We start from the raw sequence: 23,886 nt of genomic DNA on the forward strand, positions 1-23,886 counted from the left end.
CGTTGTTTTTAATTTTCACGGGATTGAAAAATCTAATTCGAACTCTACGAACTCTAATTCGAGATTGCCGTACATAATTGGTCAGATTTCTATTACCATACTCTATACGATATGATTCTTTACAATTGAAACTTGCAAACGAAAGGACCGTTGTATGGAAATCTCAAATTAGAGTCGGTAGCGGATTTTCGTGAAGATTGAAAACAACGATTTTCAAATGAACTTTGCCGTACATAATTGGCCAGATTTTTATTACCATACTCAATACCATATGTTTCTTTACGATTGAAACTTGCAAACGAAAGGACCACTGTATGGAAAAGTTCATTTGAAAATATTTCGTACAGTATAACACGCAATTAAATACGTTCGTAGAAGAGGCTGTGTACAGGTGTTCGGTCTACAGTACTTTCATAATAAGCCTGTGCACGAACAAAGGCGTCATCTATATTAATAAATCACTATTGCTACTTGATTATCGCCGTGCAGCCAAAGAATTCTCCGTGGAAGAATGGGAAATATGTAGGAGACAAAGATCTACTTGTTCTCGTAGGAGGGAACGGCTACCGTTACACGCGCGGCTCTTTACGTGGAATCGATCTCGATCTCGTTGGTCTGTGCACACAGGTGCGAGCGGTCACGTTCGACGCGCAATCGATCCGAAATGCAACGAGCCGATCGAGTCAACACCGTCCGACCGCATTTAATTAAAGCTAGACAGGTGCATCGGAGAAAGCACCGGAGGACTCTCGTCGTCGAGTGAAAGTCGCCGGCAAAGTCAGCGACGAATGTCCCGTGTACTCTGTGAACGCTCGTGTTTGCTTGTTCAGTCGATGTCTTGCTAATCGGTTAACGTGTGCCGGGCTGAACCATTGTGAGGAACGGTTAGGATAATTTCAACAGTACATAAACATTTATTGGCTGTGAAAATGGATGCTGCAAAGAAATATTCCGATGAATATCGTTTCATTGTCTAGCTTTAATCTTTCTAGGTTCTATTAAATATTTATTGAATTAAATGACGAAAGATGAATAATCAAACGAAATACTCTGACGAGTTAAATGCATCTTTCTCGCAGACACATTCTTTTTAAGCTACGATCGAAACGATTTAATTGCAGAATTTTTCAACGACAAAGGAAGAAGTTACGCAATGCGTCAGCACTCGAAGAATTTGATCGTTGTTATTGAAAGATTCGTGTATCACGAGTTTCTATTCACGCTGAAAGACCATAGATGGTGTACGTTTACCTGACCTATACTAAACCGACACAAAGCATATTAGGGACCGCCCCCGATATCGGGAAACCTATAATTAGACCGGTTTATATACCTCTCACCTATGAATACAACCCTGAGGAAATCTCATAAATGCTAAATACAAGAATAGTAGGCCATTAATACCAGTCAATTTCTTGAAACTTAAATACCAATAGATTCTCTCCTTTCTGTTAAACGTATTTAGCCTGTATTTTTCTCTGCTCGATAGATTTCCAGGCAAATTACATACCGCTAAATTTCTTCAACTTCTAGTACGTGTTTTACACGTACAGTTCCTACGTGCTCTATGATTTCGACTTTATCATCTTCCCAAAAGGTACGGTATCTTTTCTATCGCTGATCTCTTAAAAATTGAATGATTCCAATTCTTCCATCCTCTACGGATTAACATCTTCCCATTAATTATCTACAAATATCATATAAATTTGTCAATTTACCGATTATCTAAAAACGAAAATACAAAAATTAAGATGCGCGTGCAACAAGAAGCAAGTGGAAAGAATAGCAGTGTCAGCCCGTTTCTATTTCGACTGGCGGAGAAAAGAGAAAACATCGTCTGCAAGAGAAATCAGCGAGGTTGTTTAAAAAGCAGGGGAATCTGGAGCCGTGTGGTCGGGAGCAGGTTCGACGTTATCAGCCCGCGTATGCAAGAGTCGAGGGAGAGAAATCCTCGACCTTGATGAAAGCGGCGCGTAGCCACGGTGACTAACTGGTTACAAAATATCTGGCGTGTTCATCTAACGCGTTGAACGACGGGGGGACGTTTTCTCTTCGCGGGAAAATCGGCGGCCTCTCTAATTAAACCGTTTGTTAAACGAAACGCATCGAGGGCTCAGCGCCGCGAGAGCCAGCCAATTAAAACGATGCGATAAATCATCGTAGAGAAGGTCGCGCTCGCTGTGTTCGGATACCCGATGATGAACATTCGAGGGCTCGATTATCGAACGTAGCCTGATGAACGGGCTGGCGAGTCCTCGGGGAACCTGTTCAACGCGAAACACGATTGCGGAATTCGAGTCAACGTGGCCGATGAAGGTTAAACAGCATATGCAAAAGATGATCGTTATTCGAGGGAAATGTGGCTGAAGATGAATATTCAGACTCCAGTGTACGAGCTTGTGATTAACCCTTCGACAGTGCAATAAAGCGACGAACAATTTGAAGAAATAACGATTTAGGAAATGTTAGAATTATTAGGTTGTCCGGAAAGTTTCTTTCGTTTTATGAGGAAATAATAACGTTTTTTGTTTTATATTATTTTGTCGAATTACGTACGATCCATTTTCTTCTGTTGAGATAAACACCGCGACGGACTTGGTTTCACGTTTGTATGAAGGTGCATTGTTGTGAAAAACACGTTTGCGGGAAAAAGACACTTTCCGGACAATCTAGTATTTCCTTATCGTCGAGACATCTGGCATTTTCGTTAAATATTTAACGATTTGATTGCTTCAATCGTTGATATTTCTTAGGAATTCGAGATAAAACGCTTTATACCAACCCATCGACAGCGTAACAGAGTGGCGGAAAACTTCGAACGAATTACTTAGAGAGTTATTACTTTCCTACGTATCTTACATTTTCGACAAACATTTGGCAGTCTGCTTGTCTCACTTGAGAAAGATAAGAGAAGCCTGGAGCGGATGTAAGGAGGCAGAATTTGAATGAACGTAAAAGATGAGAATCACGGACTCGCAGCGAATATAGAAGACGGGTTTGTGCAAATCAAGCGAACCCAGACCTTGAAAAATTACAGCACAGCTCAAGAAAATGTGAGTCACGGCGATCCAACGAGTCTACTAAACATGCAAAATAAAATTTCTTGGATTCCAGGTGAATCTATAAATGAAACATCACACGGGTCGAAACGGATAAACACGTAAGTCGTAAAGCACAATATAGAAATATATGCACATATATACATCTGCAACAAGCGAAAGGACTCGTTAAAGGACAAATTATTAAAACAAGAAAATATTTAACCCAGATTTTCATACAAATTCCCGCGTTAACTTTGTTTTCAAGAAAACGATGATTAATTTTAGAGTAGCTACGATGGTAGATCTCGGTGATTATACAAATTGCAAGAGCAATCAGCGATCCTGTTAAAAAGAAAATAAAAGACCGGCTTAACAAGCAATTGAAGAAAAGCAGGTCGTCGATCATTGTTCGTTTCCACGCTGTTAGCAATCGTCGCTGGAATTTCCAAGCGGGTTACAAACGACCGTGGAAACGATATGGATCTGTTTATCCAGAAACAAGCAAGTGGAGTCGCGGGTCACCGCGTTTCTGGCGCTATGGCTCGCGATATGGTTGAAATAGCCCGCGAATTCACCTGAGGCGAGACGATGATCAACGTGTCGACGACTCGTTAATTTTTACCTTCACGGTCTGCCGGCCGTGTACCGCGATAATTCGTCGCTTTACGATTATTTAACCGGCCACACCTACGGGAAAGATCAAACGTGCCGATCGTTCGCAAGCTTTCAACGATAATTGTACGCGCGCTCAATTTTCTTATCCTACGATGTTTACTATTTATCGCGATATTTAATGGAAACATTGTACTGTACTAACTTATACTAATAATATACACGCAAAAAGTTAACTTTACTTTCTTTAAGTTCCAGTCAAAAAAAAAAAATACACCTACCTAAGTCGTCAGAAAGTTTTTCTCTGACATATCGCTCTTGAAAGTGCAAAAAATAGTAAAAACATCGGAGCAAATATTTTGCAAATCACATGGTTTACCCGTCAGATTAATTTTCTTTATCCGGCCGATATTTTTTATTTCGTTTCTACTCGGATTAAATTGTACACGAAAGTATTAAAATTGACCTACGTGAAATTGACTTTTCATAAACATCTCACTTCGTAATTATAGAGATCTCCGGTTGACGAGCAAAGTGAACGACAGGTTAACATTTTTGCGGTAGAAAGTGCACCGGATGTTTCTCTACTCTGCGCTTCCGAATGAATGTCGCGTCGCGTGGTTGCGTTGAACACGGCTCGATAACCTTTCACCCCGATTTCCTTTTCCGGCTGCTTCCGAGTTCTGTCTCGGATGTAAATTCGAAATTTCGCCATGGAGGCAACATTCCGCCCACGTGGGCTCAACCTCGACATCCACCTTGTAATTTATTCGCGCCAAATACGTCGGATTTACGAAGCCACGAGGACGATGACGCGGAAGGCCTCGTAATTTTCTGCGTTGCCATAAGCTTCATAACCAACACGGTGTACCGTTATCGTAGAACAAGAGAGAAACCGTACAACACTTGACATTGAAAGAGTTATATATCGTCCGTATCTTCGCGCGAATCTACCATTTTGATGCTTGCAAATTGTTGTACTTCTCTGAACAAACTACTTAAGAAGCTAAATTTAGAAATCTACGCCGCATAATGGGGAAACGTATGTTTGCAAGCAGATAAAAGTAGCAACCATACGAATTAGAAACTTTCACTCATACATGCCTGGATCGTAAGAAGAAGACAATCCTTTAATCTTTCGATTCCTTACGGAGATTTCTCTAAAGGTCTCCGCGAATACTGCGTCTGCGTTTGTAAACTTGTTACACCACGGTAATTAAAACCTCTTGCTCGGTATACGGAGGTATCCATTTCCAAAATGTCAACGCGAGTAAATATCGTTTCTCGGAAATTAACTCCGTGCCTTGTATAATAACAATTATACCGTAGCTATACGAACCACGCTAGAAAACTCGTTCAACTGCATGAAGCATAATATAATCCATATTTTTATGAACGCGTCTGAGAAAAAGTGAAAGCCAAATAAGAATTTCTCTTATTTCCACTAAACGTTACAACGAACGCGATCCTCTGGATATTTCGTACGAATTTTCTATTCTATGCGTTTCGTGTATTTTCGCGTCGTTAAATTTCCCACAAACGCGTAAACCACGTCGGTCCAATAGTAAGTTTCCGACGAGATATATCGCGATACAAAAAGCGAGAAATTCTCAAAAAATAAAATAAATAATCCTTATAAAGCGAATAATCGTAGTACATCGACGAACGCAAGGACAAGACCGTGAAAATTCCAGTGTACTTTCCTCGCCTTCCGCTTTGTCCGTTTCTCTTCGCCACAGCTAATCTAATTAATTCGCAAACGAAATACGGTTACTCGAGGTGTGGAGCGGTCTTTCGATTTGAAATTAAAATATTGACGCGCAGAAGCATGAAAACCAAATCGAACAAGCTATGGCCGTGTGCTCTCTCGCTTGATATATTGGTTCGATTTCTAATCTTCCGTGGTCTATGCTTCCGGCCCCATAAAATATCATTGGTCGTACGTCACGGCCGAACCGTGTCCACCGCTGTAATTGGTATTGCATCGCGTGGCAACTTCCTTCGTCGACGTCATCGTCCATGGTCGCCTCCATGGCCGATCTGCATAGACGATTATGCGAAAATGTCGGCCGAGATGCTAGGACCGGTAATATAGGCAGGATAAATGTGTCGCCGACTCGTGTTTTCTGTGCGTCTGGCCTCGGCCGTAGAATTATTGGCTTCCAGAGTATCCCTTTTGCCTCGTCACGTTCGGAACACGTACGGATTAGTCGAGCTGCGCTTTCTTGTTCGTTCGCTGTTAGTAGGAAGTGAATCAAGGCGATGCCACGCTGTTGTTTCTTGCTCGTTCGATACAACTACAGCGAAGAAGATGGTCGGTGTTCAAGGTTGCTTCGTGCCGCTATGAGTCGCGCACATGTTGCCACGGATAACAAGAATTTGATAGTTTCTTCTATTAATTATTCTTCGATAATATCGCTTTTGCGTATTATGTCTCGGAGGATGGAGCACCGGAATGAATGGTCGACTCGTGGTGAAAAGTTGCAGCCTCGGTGGATTCCTAACTTCGTTCTAATTTCAATAGAAACTGGCGACCATCGACGCGTAAATTATGCACCACGTTCGATATTTGTTCGGTTTTAACTTGGCTACCGGAGAGGATCGTAAATCAAAACGTAATAGCGAAGATTCGAAGAGAACGAGGAGGAATAAGAGACGAGGCGAAGGAAGTAGGATTCTTGAGTCGTTGATACATGCAGCTTCGTTCGCGCTAGTTGCTCAAACGTCAAGTAGCGCTTCAAAGTATACGCTTAGTGCTTGTAAATACTTTCTTACAAATACTCGTGTACGTACACTTTCGCGTTCAAATCTCGGTTGAAAGAACGATCCTTGTGATATCTTTTCCGATGATGCATCTAGCCTGAGAAAGTCGAACGCCCTCGTTCGAAGAATCGAAACAAAACAAAAAGTATTTAGAGTCCCTTGTCCCCTTTCGTTCCCGTTCTGCTTCCTTTGGATACTCTTCGTCTTGTTTCTATTCCGCTGCTGGCATTGTCCTCTCGGCGCGAGGAGTAATGTAATGGGATCCCGTACGAACGGGCTACGCCATTGTGTCAGGATTTATTGGACGCGGCCGTGGACAAAGGTTTGTCATTGCAAATTATGATTCGTGCACGCATCCCCTCTATCCCCGAGAAAATCACCGACCAATTACCGTTCTTCTGCTTTACGATTGCGAATCTCGTGCCCCGTTAAAATTGAATTTTCTACCTCGTTCGCAGTAAACTGTTGATACTTGGGCAAATTAAAATTCTATTTTGTTGAATCTATTTTATTTCGCTGAAATTACAACGTCAAACTAAATACCACAATTGTGGCTATACCTTGGACGTTTTACTTTTCCCTATTGCGAGTGTATTACGCGTATTTTTCCTCTTTCGAGTATCACATAATCGCATAAAAATCCGCGGTCTACTCGTAGAAGAAACGATATTCCGGCAAACTATCACGATGGAATAGCAATTAAGAAATAGATCTGGAAATAGATCTTTGGCTGGGAAAAATTGATAAAACTGAAGGCAGCGAGATGAGCTCGTTTACAGCGGAAGGGAATAGGATTTTGAAGCGTTCTAGCGAAACGCGAGAGATCGTATACCGTTAAATTAATAAAATCCACGGTGCACGCAGCGGAGCGCGCGTTTATGCAGATATGGTGCACGGCCTCCGCTCGTAAGCCGCATTTCAAGAGAACTGTAAACAAAGTCGTAAGACACGTTCCACGCGGCCAAAGAGAAGCAGGTATATAGCTGCTGGCTTAATAAAATGCCACCGATCGGATTACTCTTGCTGGCTGCTGGCTGTTGCTCCGTAACTCGGCTAACATTGCTCGAAACGAGCCGTTACGCAACGAATATTACGAAAACAGAATGGTGCGCCGGCTACGTCCTGGCTTCGTTCTCTTCGTCGCACACACGGCGAACGTGAATGAAATCCTTCATTCTTTCTCGACATAGGGAACGATCTCGCGAGAATCGCGCTTCCTTGCGAACGAAACGCTCGTTAGAATTGCGTCGCGAACCGTGGAACGATGCAGAAGTGGATGCGAAGAACGAATGGTCGTAAAAATCCGAGATCGAAGGATTTGACGAAAGGATATCGTACACGTATGATTCTTTCGGTATTCTTCGATTTATTCTTCTTTTATTAACGATCCTTTACTCTTATACGTTTCACGCTACTGTTATCGAGATGTTCAATTTACGCACTTTGGAAACTTCTAGCCGGATACTAAGGAAAATATTATTTCGATGCGTAAGTGTGGGAGAATTCGATGTTGAGATGAACCAAAATTCTCGGTATTCGCTTCGCAATTGATTTCGCTAAAACCAGATACCACGGAACAGGATACACAGGAAAATAGTAATAGTCATAAAAATGGATTGCGAAAAGTACTTGCCAGAAAATCATCAATTTCTTAGAATCCATTCTTATTCCAACTTAGCCGATTCTCGTGAAGCGTTCCACGAAACGTGTCCCATTTTCCCTTTCCACCAAACCTCCATCCTCGACGAAACGCTTCGATATTCTATTTTATCAAACTCAGAATACGTCAGAATACGTTAGTACTAACCAAAGTATAAAACTACTACGAAAAATTAGTCAAAGGGAAATATATTTGAAAAGATCCTGCAGCTCGAGAAGAGAACCGAGTCTATATTCATATACCGTGCTTCAAACATCCTAAAAATCCCTAAAACCACCCACAGATCTGACAAATTTCTGCGAAAACTTATTGTTGAGAATTATGGATCTTAATTGCCGAAATAAAAGTAAAGGGACACTAAGGTTGCACTTAGAATTCATATTAAAATAGTTTTAGATTTATTTAATAAACGATTTCCAGGACCTTCGTCGATATACGTTTGCACGCGTCTCAGCACTCTCTTTGTCTCAGCATCTTCCATACCACGGAACAGTTACATTCATCTGTTTCTAGAGACGCCGCGCACACACATACTTCACACACTCATATTCACATACGTGTGTCACTACTACGCGGCCAACCTAGTCTAGCACACAAAATTATACATATCTCAATAATTATTTGTACTTTACTCTCGCAAGTCGCAAAAGAGGAACTGTACGTTTCTATCGAAACAAACATCGAACAGTTCCACAGAAGGAAAATTGTACATATACATAGCGAACTCGAGTAACGATCGGTGCCGGGATGCAAATTCGACGGGGAATAAAAATTCGGTACGCAATTGCCGACGTTCTTTATGGGGACGAAACTAGCCGGCGTTCAACTGACCAGTGAAAAGTGGCCGCTTATCTGTCCTAGCGGACAGGGTGCAGAGTAGGGGTCGTTATCGCGGCAGGATGTCCTGCGAGGGGACACGATCTAAGTAGCAAAGTGTGTAAGGCATGTCGAACTATCGATTGGCCGACGTATCGCCGACAACGGAAGGTCGATACGCGGGTCCCTGTAGTCGAGCAGAGACCCACATGAGTCGTCGATAAAAGGACGACTCTTTCGAAAGAAAAAAAAAATGTCCACAGCTATCGCGCTACTACCGTTAATTGAGGATACAGGGAAAAGCGCTACTTAACGATTCAGATTAAAGGAACGCATTTTTCTACTTCTCGAAACAGAAATTCCTCGAGTGGAATACCAACTGTGTGTAGCTGTTTGGTTCGTCGCAGTGCTTTCCAGATAGGTACACGAAAAATATGTTGCTCGTAAGAAATTGTATGTGTTGAGAATTGTGGATCTTAATTGCCGAAATAAAAGTAAAGGAACACTAAGGTTACACTTAGAATTCATATTAAAATAATTTTAGATTTATTTAATAAACGATTTCCAGGATCTTCATCGATGTACATTTGCACGCGTCTCAGCACTCTTTGTCCCAGCATCTTCCATATCACGGGACAGTTACATTCATCTGTTTTTCGAGACGCCACGCACACGCATACTTTCATACACTCATACTCATATACTACGTGGCTGATCTAGTCTAGTACACAAAATTGTACATATCTCAATAGTATGCTTCGAAGGGACGGAATTTGAGCGAACGAGAAATAATCGAGGATCAAGCTGAAGCATTCGTTACGAATAAAGAACTGTTCCGAGAATATATTACGTACGTATAGGGGTTGGCATACGCGATACCACGTGGCGATCATGATCGATCGAGCGTGCTAAGAATAGTGTACTGTGCGTGTGAAACGCTTAAGAGTGAAATGCGATTGAGAAGCGAGAAAGTTGTGAGAGAATCGTTCGATTGTGAGAGTTGATCGGAATCGGAGTAAAGAGAGAGAGAGTCTAAGCAAATGTCGTTAGATATAAGTTCGGTTATTTATTAAATTGTATGTATAATTACTGTAACTCCAGTTATTTATTAGAAAGTACCATAGGTACAACAAATGTATTTATTCAAATTAATCGTGTAGTTAAATCGTTCGTGGAATTAAATTCTCGTCTTGTATTAGTTGTATATTTAAATTGCTGTATCGTTACATTAACGTGAATTATCGAATTATCGTTAAATAGGTTAAGCGAGTCTTTTTACCGCTTCATCCTACATTTTACGAATATTTCCTCACATTCCGACGATCTTCTCGAATAAATCATCAGAGGCTGGAGGAAACGTCGAAGGTTGAAATTTACGTAAAAGCGATAATAGGCCTTTTAAATGAAAACGCTCACAGTCGAATGTAGCATCTGCGTGACACCTTTCAACAGGAATGACGTCGCACGGTCTAAAGACTGTGATTTCAATCTACTCTGGCCGACTGATTTGCACGTCGTGTCTCGTCGTTCGGTCAAGCAAAGAGCGTAGAGGTTTGCCCGCGATCAAGTCGCTTCGCGATGGTTACGTAACGCCTGGAGGTTAAAGGACGTTACCGAAGATCCCGGACGTTGGAGCGTGACACACGAGAAACATGGAACATAGCAGCACCTTGAGCTGCAGTTACGCAACGGATTACGCTGCACAGGCAAATACTCGCTAGAGTTCTAACGAGGCGACCTTTCAGGCTCGACTACCGCGTGGAATCAATCAAAATTAGACATTCCTCGGTATGTGGTAATAATCGGAGAAAGTAGAACCGAGAATCGCGCTGAAAATTTTCTTCGACCAACTCGATCGATTCGACTGACACTTCTAAAGTTATCGATCCTGCTAACTTAACCAACGCCATTAATTTCTTCTTAATCGCATCTGTCGTGTACGTGTATCCGTATTATACCTGTTACTGCATCGATATACGTGTAATTGCATCAATTTTTTTAAACAAAAATGCACCTACTTTTCCGTTGCGTAGTTCGAATCTACCATAAAGTGTTAGGATAAAACGCTAAGAAAATAAAAATTAGTTCATGCAACATTTTGAATAAAATAAAAAATTCTCGTTGAATCCGCGAGAATAAAAATGGCGATGGAAACAAGCTAACGCACAAACTGGGCGAGTGTAGCATCCAGACAACTACCCTCGAAACGTCTAACAAGTTATCTGATGTAACTTCGAGACGTTTCTAAGCTCCATCTAAATCCATTTCTCCCCGAAGAGAATTAGCGTGGAAGGAAAAAGGGACGAACGACGTATCAGGTTCGAATTAAACCAGGAAACAATGCCGTCGGAGTTCACGTAGCTTCCCTGTAACCACGCTACGCCCGAGCAAGGGAAAACAAGGTAATTCCAGGCGAACGAATTCTCGTGGAATTTGCGGGTGAATTCTTTGGCGCGCTGCCGAAGCTGAAGCTGGCCTGGCGGAAGGGGGCCTGGAATTCCTGGCGCGTTAAATAAGGTCGCGTTCAACCTGGAAGCACCCCGCAGCGGCGCGCAGAAACGCGGACGTCGGGGCTGCTTGGAAATTGCCTCGGAATTTTCCGCGGTGGAATGGAATTTCGCGCGATTTTTATCATTCAACGGCGACTAACTTCTACGTCTCTCTTCTCCCAACCTGGGACCAGCTTCAGGCTGGAACTCGACGTCGTTAACGTAGCCCTTTCAGTTTCCAAGATCGAGGTAATTAAGTCGAAAATGAGACGATCAACTATTACGCTCGATTTTCAATGACTGGATCGTGCGATTAACGCGTGGAAAGCGTAGTTGGTGCAGGATTCTACAGGGGTTGGTTACGAGGAAGAGCACGAGATTTTTTAGAAAAGTGGACATTTTTGTCGCATCTCGTGTTGCGACACGAGAAGTAGACGAACGAGCAATTAAAATTTACACGGCGAAAATTCTCACGACCAACGAATCTCCGATTTTTCAGAGTCATGTTCACGATTATCCTCGTCGTATCGGACTATCTTCGGTACGTTCGATCGACGCGAAAACACGGAGATAATGACACGGGAGAGGTACCAGCAGAAGAGAGTCTGACGATGAGGGAAAAATTGCCAAAGGGACAAGGCTTATCGCACGATACAAAACGACGGTCACGGCTCTGACACGTAAACTCATTTAGATGCGTTACACGCCGCGAAATAACAGTCCTTTAAGCTCGTGGCGAGCCGATTAATTGTCCGAGCAGAGGTTCGCTAGCCCCCGTTACACGCGAATGCAAATCGACCGCCGCTGCAGGTGGAAATTACGATTGCGTTCTACGTTCTACGCGGAAATCAGCCGGCCTCACTTTTGAACAAACTGTCCTGGGGCCGCGTGAAATCTCGCGGGCAAGTGGATCGCTTCCGAGTTACGGTTATTTCGGAGAGTTTGCGATTTTCTTCTCGGTAAGGAGTTTGATATGAAATATCGATTGATATTCAAAGTGTGAAATCGATTTTCTTACGTGTTTCAATCGAACAGATTGGTATTGCGAAAACGTCACATTAGAGTGGTTTACAAGCAGAAAAGCGTGACAAGAGGAATACCGATAAGAGTAGAGTGCACTTAGAATATTGAGAAGAGATAATCGAACGATTGTACCTATGGTACGATCTATTGTTGTCTGATTGATTGTACCTATACCATCGTTGTTAATCGTTATACAATTTTTACTAAAAGAAACTTTTATAATTCTATCATATTAATTGTTCTATCGGATCTTCTGTCCCAAAAATTCGTAAATCATCCCTGTCCAAATCTTTCAACTACACCCCCACTCTGATGAGACTATAATCGTGTTCGTTTCTACAAGTTGTCTCGATAATCGTGACATTCGACTTACTATCGATCTGGTACTCGAAGACGAAGTAACATGAACATAAAATCGCATCCTACATTTTCAATTTATTTTTTCACATAGAATCACCACGACAATCGCGGGATATCCTGTACAAATTTGTACATACTACTGTACATACAAATGTACGCTAAGATACGTATACTTTTCACACGAGTGGCAAGCTTCGAAGTTTCTCGTGAACGTTCAACGGCAGTCTCGAACGTGGAAACAAAAGGTGTATTATATTATCGTCGTTTAGCTCCTTCTCCGCGAAGAAATCGCGCGAAGCGGGTAACCTTCGACGCTCTTATATCCTTCACGGCTGAGATCCTGTCCACGGGATCTTCTTTCCTCCGCGGCTCGTTATGCAACACGATTCCATTCGACGCCGGACCGTTAATTTAATTCGCGCTTTCCACTTAATTAATCCCAATTACGCGTGGCGTCGAGGTATAGCAACGGGGCTCGTACTCGACTCGCGCGATATCAACCTCTCTCTTTCTCTCTCTCTCTTTCTCGCCCGTTCCACACGCTCGTTCCACACGCTCGTTCCACACGCTCGTCCACCTGAATGCCCCTTTAATCCGCGAATACCCAGGCTCTCTTGGCGGGCCTCGTGCGCCGCAGGCCCGATAAATTAATGACTGACGGCGGTTATTGGCCGTTAAGTCGATTAATAGTTCCGGGTTAACGAGCCGAGCTCGTCTTATGCCGAAAGCGTGGCGGCGCTCGCACCTCGTTGCGAAAACGCTGCAGAGCTTAATGCCCTCTCGGTTAATACGGCTCTCCTGATGCTATAAGAAGGAACAAGCCGGACTACGTTACGGACCAAAGGTTTCTCGGAAGTTGCACTCGGAAGTCTACTGCTCTTCGTGGAAGTACAGTAAAATTGCGTTCATCTGAATTTGTTTATTTGGAAGAGAAACAAGCTTAGTTGCAACCAGTGCTCGAATAACAACAGTTCACTGACTCTCCTACGATCTTTTCACGTGTGTCCATTTTTACGATGGTATCGAATCTGTTAGAACCGCGCTCTTACAAAGACACACGGTTCCAACTTTGCATAGTACATCAAAGTATTGGGTTGTCCGGAAAGTGTCTTTCTTTTACAGATATGTCCCTTACAACGATGCATCTTTATACAAACATGAAACCTAATCTATCAAACGTCGTGATCTTTATCCTGATAGAACAGAATGGATCATACGTAATTCGATAAAATAATATAAAACGGAAAATGTTGTGCATTCATTATTTCCTTACAAAACGAAAGAAACTCTTCGGACGACCTAATGCTTGTAAAAGATAAAACAAAGAATATTTGTTACATTCTAAAGCTGAAGGAAATCTCGAATAAGTCGCTATAACGTCCATTCCAAGCGTACGTAGAAGCTATAAATAATCGATAGCCAAACTCGACTATTTGCGTAGCCACTGAAAACCGATATTCTTGCAACACGTGGCTCTGAAAGAAACGCTAGTTCTACTCGCGCGATTGAAAACGCGACTGCAAGAACAACTTAGGACTCCCTTAACAAAGGAGACAACTAATTGCAAGCGATTACGAAAGAATAGTCAGAATTCCATCGTAGGACGACTTTTGCACGCAGCAAGGTTGGAAGTCGGATGGCCAAGCAGTCGAGTAGTTTTGCTTCTGCAACGGACACAACGAACACGACGAGACGAACTATGGTTGTGCACGTGCTCGTTTTCAATCAATGGCACCCTCGTGTAAGAGCACTCGACATTCTCCTCGCACGTGCCGATGGCAGTAACCTCGAAGACAATGACATGCCGACGACGAGCGCGTCGCCGCATGTAAATGTAACCTTTTGTAAGCCCGTGGAAGACGACGCGCGGCTGCCAGAGAGAGAATCGCACCGAGTGAAAGGTGCACGACGTGTCTCGATTCCGACAGACCTAGCCCCGTGCTTAGACTCCTCTAGGGATTAGGAAATGTCAGCTGATGCCACTGCACGAAAACATTCCGACGTTACTCCTCTGTTCCATCCATTTATCTCGTAGTTCGTTGTTCCGAAGAAATAGAAGATAACGCGGTGCGAAATGAGAAAACTCAAAACTCGATTGTAGTTTTATTTGAATGTACGCCTGAGATATACAAATTTCTCGTAGTAAGGAAAGGAAGAATCTTCGTTTGAAACTACCGAAGAAGATAACGCGCTGAGAATAAAAAGATTTAAGGAAATTTTCAAATGTCACTTTTCCTTACAAATATGACGTAACTTAATTCGTACGAACAAGTTGGTGATCAACTTTTAGATACGTACAGGCTACCGCAAAATACGTGAGAAAACGTACGTACGTTGTATTTATGGGAGTCGATGCTAGGTATCGAAACGATGGAACGTGCTCACGCACAAGAATGTCGCTTGAGGTTTATCGTTCGAGGTAAAAACAATTTGATTTTGCGTCAGAGACACGCGGTTATCGAAAAAGGAGAATTAAAATGAATTAATTAGAAATCAAATTTCATTAATGGTGTATGAAATCTGCTTTAAATCGTCCAATTTCCTCCTGAGACGTGACAAACGAGGCTGTAAGCTGTCGCCGTATTAATCAGGACTCTGAAAAATGGCGTACAACACTTCCCATAGCCTTTACGCGTCTTCTACTCGTTTTCTTGGACCGTATTACGCGTGTCGGCCGATTATTCATTCATCGATGAATTATCCGAGGCTGGCCGAGGGACGATGCTCGCGGCACGTTTTCCACCATGGCGAAGAATTCCATGTTCCCGTGGGGGCTGCTAGCGCGGTCGGTTATTTATCGTCTAATAAATTGTTCACCAATAAATAAAAGGCTCATTACAGGCAACAGCGCGTGAAATGCGCGGTGTGGTTGGAAGCGGTGAACCGACGATCGTAATCGACCGTAATTCGACATCGTGCACCCCGCTTCGGGGCTCTGGGGCAAAATGGAAACGGAAACGAATCGCCGTGATTCCCGCTCGTCGCAAGATCCTTCTCCTCCTTACAAATCCTGAGATCACCGATCATTTGTTACGTGTGTCATCTTATCGCAGGAGGAAACAGAAAATGAAAACAGCGTTCGCGTAATATAGAATATTAGTGTACGAACGTTTACGTAGTAACAATTTATACGGCAATGAACAAGCACGCTATTCCCGATGAATGAATGATACGTATCGTTTCGATTGGAGATGAAAAATTGAGAAAACTAAGAAAAGTATTTGCTTATACAGGTATTCTTAGATTCCAATGAAGCGCTTTCTTATCAGATTCTATTAGGTTGTCCGAAAAGTTTCTTTCGTTTCATAAGGTGATAATAGACGAGCAACAATTTCTGTTTTATCCATTTCGTTCTATTTCTATTCTTATGTTCGTGCATAATTCAAGATATTAATATAAAACAAAAAACATTGTGCGTCTATTATTTCCTTATAAAAGCGAAAGAAACTTTTCGGACAACCTAACATACCTGTTTCATTTCTATAACTTCAAATTGTTCCAGTCACCTGAAAGTACTATTAAACGATACGCGCTTCTTATAAACTCGATTACGTTATACATAAATACTTTGAACGTACCACTTCAGTCGCAACTATTTACCTACATTTTATTTAAGTACGTATTGGAAAATGTTAATTCTATTTAATCGTTGGTACGCGTGTGCAAGGAAGAAAAAAACGAGATTTAAATAACACAGGTATGTACAAATAGAACTCCTAAATGATAACGACTATTCGACGTAAAAGATAAAACATACAAGTCAGAATTAATTATTTATCAAAAGCTAGTTTCAGGCTGGCGCTCCATTAGATAGAGGTTTGTTGATCACCGGAAAAGGGAATGGCATTTCCTTTTATCGTTCCTGCGACCATCCAATTAATTGCACTGGTCGCCGACAAAAGGGTGCAATCGTGAAAGTAGCGACTGAACCGCGTGCCTCTCGGCCTTAGAACGGTTCCAGCCACCGGACCCTCCGATCCACCGGCAATTAAGCTAATTAAGAGCAATAATAGTCATGCGATAATTACGGGATCGTGCGAGTCTCTTGGTCAACGAATCGACCTTCCGATAATCATCCTCCACCGCGATAACTCAAAATCTGGGTGAATTACGACGATGAGCATTTCTAAAGAAGAACTAGAAGAGACTGGGAGACGAAGCACGAGAAAATTCGCACGAAATCCAAACTCGAAGCCAGCCATCAAGGGAATGTAAACAATTCCTCTAAAATTGCTCGTCGATCGTAATTTGCTTAAGCAACACCTACTTTTCGCCGGTGGTGAAATTGCACAAACGAAAAAACCAAGATTGCCGACGATTTAAGAAAGTCCCCTTTCCCGTCTTTTTTGTAGCTGGGAAAATCTGGATTCCTCCGGTCGAGCCAGTTTTTTTTCCAACTGCTATCATTATCTCGCATTAATTCGCTGGCCTTTCACCGTCAAACTTTTCCCTCTTCTTATTCGCTTCTTATCGACGCCTCTTTACGGACAACAGGGAGAGAAAGTCGCCTTGTCTCTGTCCTCCTTTCAATTATCGTAACAGTACACGTCTTACGATCGCGAAGAATTCGCCTAGCCGTTCCTTTTACTTCACCGATTTATAAAACAAATGAAACGTGCTCGAATAAAAATTCCCACGATAAAGTCAACGCGATTTTCTCGAATAACAGTGGTCGAGGGTTATACGAAAAATGAACCGCTATACTTGGCGACACAAGGAAGATATCGGCGATTTATCCAGAAAATTTGTTGTCTCTTGTCGCATGACAAATTTCTATCGCTGCACATTGCTGTACGATATTCGCTCGTTACTCTGGTAATTTTCCACGAATGGAAATGGAATTGTCGCGGTGCTTTTCACGGAGAAAGCGCCACGTTCGGACCGTTTCCATGTTTTCACCGCGTTCGAACAAGTCGCGCCACGGGTTCCGACAACTCGGCTAAACCACTGCAATTAGCCGTACAATCGACGCAATTAGCGAACCCTCCGGCGTTCAACCCTCTGCTTTGATTCGATGCTCGTTTTCGTACGGCGCTCGAAACTCTGGAAACTCGGTTAAAACTAATACGATCACTTCTAAATATAGCGAGTAATTGCGAGTGACGCGGCCAAGAGATTGATGGCTCCTCTCGCGGCGGACAAAGAGGCCGTTACGCGATATCGAAGTCCGCGGAATTTTGTTAAATCGAAGTGGATAAAAACAGACGAGTCGTGCCGAGTCATAGGTTATCCACGAGGAACTTTGATTTAAATTTTGCTGCTCGTGATTGCTGTTTTAAGTTACCTTGTTAGATACGTGGTAAAAATGGCGATGAATTTTCAAACTTGCCTCCACCTTCTCATTTGTTTCTTACGATTCCGTTGCCAAATTTTTAATTCCTTTGGAAACATTGAACCGTTTGCCGACTAACGCCGTCACTAACATATGTGTTCCGCATAAATCATCCATCTGGCCGATGAACTCATACGTGCGTTCAGCGAAAACAACCGATAGATATGATACGGGTGTAGTAGACGAAATAGATACGACTTTAAGTACAATCGACCGTCTAAGAAAATCAATGAGGTCGTAGAAAAAGTATTTTTTTCATCTACTAGACTTATCGATATATGAGGTTCACATCGTTTACAAACGAATTACTGGCAGAGACGAAAAATTTAGCAAATTTTTGAATTTTTTGAAGAAACGCTATGGAAATGCTCACAGCATAAAGTAAATCAGACAGCGATGGCTGAGTCAGACAAAGATACTGATAATTTTCCTTTTCCGATAACGGACAGGCATTTCGTATCAAAATGTCTCAGTCTTGCCGTCTCGGTCACAGTCTCAGTCGCAGTCGCAGTCTCAGTCTCAGTGTGTGTGTGTGTGAGGGGAGTCTCTGCTACTTTTGTACTTCTACTGTGCTTCCAAATAAAAATACAATTTTCTTGAGCGTTCTCATTTGACAGGTGGAGAAAGAAAAAGTCGATTACAAATTAAAAATAATTGAGTAGGTTAGCGAGGATATTGGAAATAATGGGAAGATCAACAGGTGGATAGTGGCAACTGTAGAAAAACTGGACTCGCGACTTCATTAGCAGAAGCCGCGAACACTTTCGCCGACATACGGGGAATGCGCTGCGGTTGTCGATAATCCGCGAAGACGACTCGCAAGGAAGGTAAACACGTGGAGATTGCAGCCAATAGAAAAATATAGAGAGTTCTCGGAGAATAATAAAAGCGTTTCGAGGAGAAATTCCACGAAACGTGGCTGAAAGTTTCTAGTATTATTCACATGGTAAAGCCAGCAATCATTCCTAGAAAGCGATCGTATCGGCTGTCGTATGACAATTTAATAAATTCTCCTAATTATGATTCTTAACGCTACTACTATATAATCATCGTTTTATCGGCGATAAAGTCAAATGCATAGCAAACAATCTTTAATTTGTGTACATTAGCTCACTCGAATTCCAGTAATTAGGCGAGTGCAATTTTCGCGGAACAAGGGTAGAAATTTAGAAAAGAAAGAACGATAACTCTAAAAAGAATGAATAAATAACACCAACTCTAATACGAATAAAAAAATTATAAATTTTACGTATAACGTAGTCGATAGTTCGTCAAACGCTGTCAAACAATCGCGTCAATGCTATAAAATTAAACAGCACCTGTAGAAAAGGAGCAACAATCTCACCAGATATCCGAAACCTAAATCCCGTGCTCTAATAGATCTGTAGATCAATAAGAATATTATACCATACTAATACAAACATTATCGCTCATTTCAAAATAAATTCCCATATTCCTGAAACACCATCGAATCGATGCCTCGCGTCTTAGCCAACCAAGTCGTTGCTGAAAAGACCTAATCTAAAAATCACCGTCGTTAATCCTAAATATCCTACCTTATCGGATATAAGGAACAACTGGGCCTCGTATACACGCGAGTAGCGAAGAAGAAGCAGAAGGGCAAGGAATTGCGGTGTGTCGCGAATGTAGAGACGCGCGGCAGCCTGAGTCGCGGCCGAAGCGAGGAGAACTCTCGAGCAAAGGACGAAAAGAAAGGGAAAAGAGAGGCGCAGGAAGGGAAAGGAAAGGCAAGGAAAGGGCAAGGCAGGCCGGACAGTGGCCAGAAGCGAGCAATGTGGCCGGCGCGGTGCGCAAGCAGGCGTTCGTCTCGGTTCGTCGACCTCGAGTGGAAAAAATACAAGGCATAACCTACCGTAACACCACCACTAGCATCACCAACGGCACCGACGCGTCCATCGTGGCCGTCCACCGGTCCGCGCGAGAGAACCACCTGCGAACCAACCCTCCTCGACAAACGCAGTCCTTCTTTTTCTTCGTCCATCGCGAATGACTCATCTCGCGTAACGTGTCGTCCACTGTTTGCCAGGTGATCTCAAATACAAGGTACTCTTTCGAAGGCTACTGGATAGGCAGATGGCGAAGATTATGCAGGATTCGATGGGTTTGGTTTTGATGGTATTGCTGAAGACTTTTGAACAGGTTTCAATTTGCGTAGGTTTGCGTTCATCCTTTGTGCGTTGATAATGAAGTATCGTTACTAGGAATGTGAGATCCGCGGATTGTATTTCTCAGAGTCGAGACAATATTCTCTAGATGCAGTCGTCCTTTAAGTCTCGCGAAGCGAAAATATTCTTGGGGAAAGATACCTTTGGATAGGGAAATGTCAAGTGATTTTAATTTGTCGGCATACGACGACGTATAGAACCTTCAGACTGAGAATATGAATTGTAGATGCTAAGTTAATGACACTAAATGAAACATTATGGAAAGGATTAACCGTAGAGGAACATGTGGTTTGATTAAATTTGGTCGTAATCGAGGAAGATCGAAAGAGAAAATTCGCTGAATTTCGAAGAGTGGGATGTATATCGTTTAAGCTCGGGGACACGCAACATTGAATTCTGAACATGAAAGAGCTGATAGCCTAAAACAGGCTCGCCCAAACAGTACATTCCTCAGGAAATTGTTTGAATTTGAATTTGAATTTGAATTTGAATTTGAATTTGAATTTGAATTTGAATTTGAATTTGAATTTGAATTTGAATTTGAATTTGAATTTGAATTTGAATTTCAAATCTTACGTTTGAATTTTTATATCGAACGTATTAAACTATCGACCTATATCTCTTTATCGACAAATCTATAAAAAGTAAGTCGTAACAGTCTACAAATCCAAAGAAAAAAATCAATTCCACGGTTCTAACGAGTTTCAGTTGCGCATACAACGAAAAGGGAAGAAATGGAGGAGAAGGTTCTGCAGGGAGAGAAAAAGATGGCCAATCGAATTACGAAAATTCCACGACACGCGAACGTGCCACGGCAGCCAGAACCTTCGAGGTGGTCTTATCTGTATAACTGTACCTGTCCACGGCAGTCCGCGATTGCTCACCGCAACGACTATTAGTGATTCTCCCGTTAGGATAAATACGTGCCAGGCGCCACGAGATCGTAACGATTAATGCCCGATTAACCTGGCCAGCCGCGCACCGACGTTCCAGAATTTCACGGAAAACCGTAGTTAGAAATTCAAACGGTCCACTCCTCTTCCGTTTATTGTTAATAACTACGTACGATCGTTCATTTACTCGAGAAAATTGCACATCTCGAGCCGTGCAGTAGTTTTTTCTTTTATTCTTCTGTCTTATTTTTTTGCTCTTTGTGCTCTTGCTTAGAAAAAAGGTCAAATATAATTGAGCAGAAAATCTTAGAAAATGACTAGGGTCAAGTATCGTTACCTTTATCGGTCTTTTAATTAGAATTATAAAGATCAAAGGAATTAGAAAGATCTTTCTGTTTAAAGTATTCTTTAAAAAACGTTATTTTTGTCATTTTATTTTACTATCATATTGTGCGTACGTATTTTTCCTATAATTTAAAAAAAAATGGACATGACCGTGAATTTAGTTTTCGTTTGCCAATTTACATACGAGAAATCCACCCACGCGTTTCATCTACTCTACCTCGAACCGAATTTAGAAATTTTTGTCCAGTTCAAAAACTGGTTTTTCAAAATTTAATTAATTAAATATACAGAGCCTATATATAACACTTCATCCTGTTCAATGGCATTTTTTCCTTTATTCTCTTCGTACGAACTTCACAAATTTCCCAAATATCCCAAACTTCTTCTTAATCCTCTTTTTCCAAACTAATACAAATTCCAGCGGCAAACTTTCCTCCGGGAGAACGAATCTGCTTTGCTTAAGAAATTTCCGATGTAATTGGAGATTAATTAAGACACGGCATAGCGAGGTTGAAACGCGAGCAAATAGACCAGAAGCCCAGATACTTAAGGCACTTTCTTCGCGCGCAACAGTTTCACTGAATGCATAATAAATTTCGCCGGACGTTTAGCATAACGCTGGGAGCCAGTTCGCACTGAAACTTTCGCAGAGTAAATTCGCGAGAATCGATCTCCACGTGGCGTAGGAATTTCGTGGATCGACGATGATCGAAGCCGATGACGATGAAGCTGCCGGCCAACCAAGTATACAGTTATAGAGATAAGACCCACCTCGAAGGATCACGATTACAAGCTGCCGCGGCCCCATCGTTCAACAGGATCTCCAACGGATCCTACGTATCTCGGTTATGCCGTTCTACCTAATTCCAGATCCTGTTTACAAACGGCCAGCGATAACGGGGTATCGCGTAATAAAGTGTTACGTAAACATACAAAAAGTGAATTTTCCATGGATAAATTATGGCTGAAAGGTCAGCCTGTATGACAGTTCACAGAGTGAGTTTCCTAAGTTCATTAGAATTTAAGATTCTAAATAACTCGTTTGCCTACTGTACTGTACTCGATGATTAATGAATTAAAAATTATCATTTTATTTAGAAGAACGTAAGCTACCTTCGCCTTGCATTAACTCCTAAATTTATTCGTATATAAATATATGTACACTGTCAGATATTATGGTTTTTACTTTGATTTCTTGTAATCCTCTATAAGCACTTTCTTCTGATTCGGTTGTCTGAAAAGTTTCTTTCGTTTCATGAGAAAATAATAGAGGCACAACGTTTTTTGTTTTATATTATTTTGTCGATCCATTTTGTTCTGTTGAGATAAACACCGCGACATTTCACAGACTTGTGCACTGTTGTAAAAAACACGTTTGCGAAAGAAAGACACCTTTTGGACAACCTAATAGATTAAAATTACACATCCTGTATATACCTGTAAGTTTTATGCATCGAGATATGAAAGTACATTGAAAGAAAAGATTGCATGCTGTGCAAAGAGATATAATTGGATAAGATTGATTTTCTATTATTTTTATCTATTTTCATTTATTAAAGAAAAACCCCATTCGTTAAGAAATATTTATTTCGATCGTTTTATATATCGAATAATTTGTTTGTTTCTCTCACTCTGTATATTGTCTCAAACCGACTGCCTTTTTAGTTGCGCGTTTTTTTTCAATGAAAAGAAGCCAACCACCTTGGCGGTTGATGGTAACCTACTTGTACAACGACTTGCTTCAGTGACTCACAATCGGTTGTTTCCTAAAATATCCAGTATCTTTTTGCTTAAAAAAGTTGATTTCCCGTAAAGCGTGCGACTCATTTCTAAATTAGATCACATACATTACATCATAAATTAATAAAATTAAATTAGATCATAAATAAGATTCATTCGTCTGTCGCCTAGTTCTAGATCCTTAAAAAACTCTTTTCGATCAAGTACAGCTCATTTTCATACATCAAATCGTCGAGTCACGTTTAGATCAAATAAAGCCATCGCTCCCTAAATACAGTCAAAGCATCTGCAAGTCCGTGAAACTTGGTAAATACCGTTTCCACGAGTCTCATTAAGTGCCTCTCTGATTCTCGGGACACGAACCAAGGGGCATCATTTTTCTAAGCGTTCGTGGAAAGTTCGCGCGCAAATTCTTCCCGTTAGGCCCGTGCCTAATTGCAGGATCGAGGAGGCGTGTTTGAAAGAGCAGGGGTTACAATATAGCCTAATGACCGCGCCACGGAGCAAAAGTCCATCATCAGCTTCTTCAAACGCGCGTCTCTCTCTCCTTGGTTGTTCGCGAAGCGGTGCGCTGACCGGAAGTCTCCGGGGCACTGCACTTAAATATGCACGTACACACGATGCAC

The 23,886-nt window shown here is 41.9% G+C and overlaps 1 protein-coding gene and 1 long non-coding RNA gene across 5 annotated transcripts in view; one reads left to right on the plus strand and one right to left on the minus strand.

The window, feature by feature from the left end:
- The window catches only part of LOC100643727 (protein outspread), a 212,867-nt gene that overhangs the window by 100,255 nt on the left and 88,726 nt on the right, over positions 1 to 23,886 (minus strand). The gene's annotated exons all lie outside the window — the stretch shown is intronic.
- On the plus strand, positions 11,782 to 23,693 carry LOC125384716. Its single transcript, XR_007223427.1, has 3 exons — positions 11,782 to 12,100; positions 14,418 to 14,419; positions 23,684 to 23,693. It is a non-coding gene; the product is annotated as an uncharacterized LOC125384716 (long non-coding RNA).

Source organism: Bombus terrestris, chromosome 3 (genome assembly GCF_910591885.1).
Source record: "Bombus terrestris chromosome 3, iyBomTerr1.2, whole genome shotgun sequence".
NCBI classification, from domain to species: domain Eukaryota; kingdom Metazoa; phylum Arthropoda; class Insecta; order Hymenoptera; family Apidae; genus Bombus; species Bombus terrestris.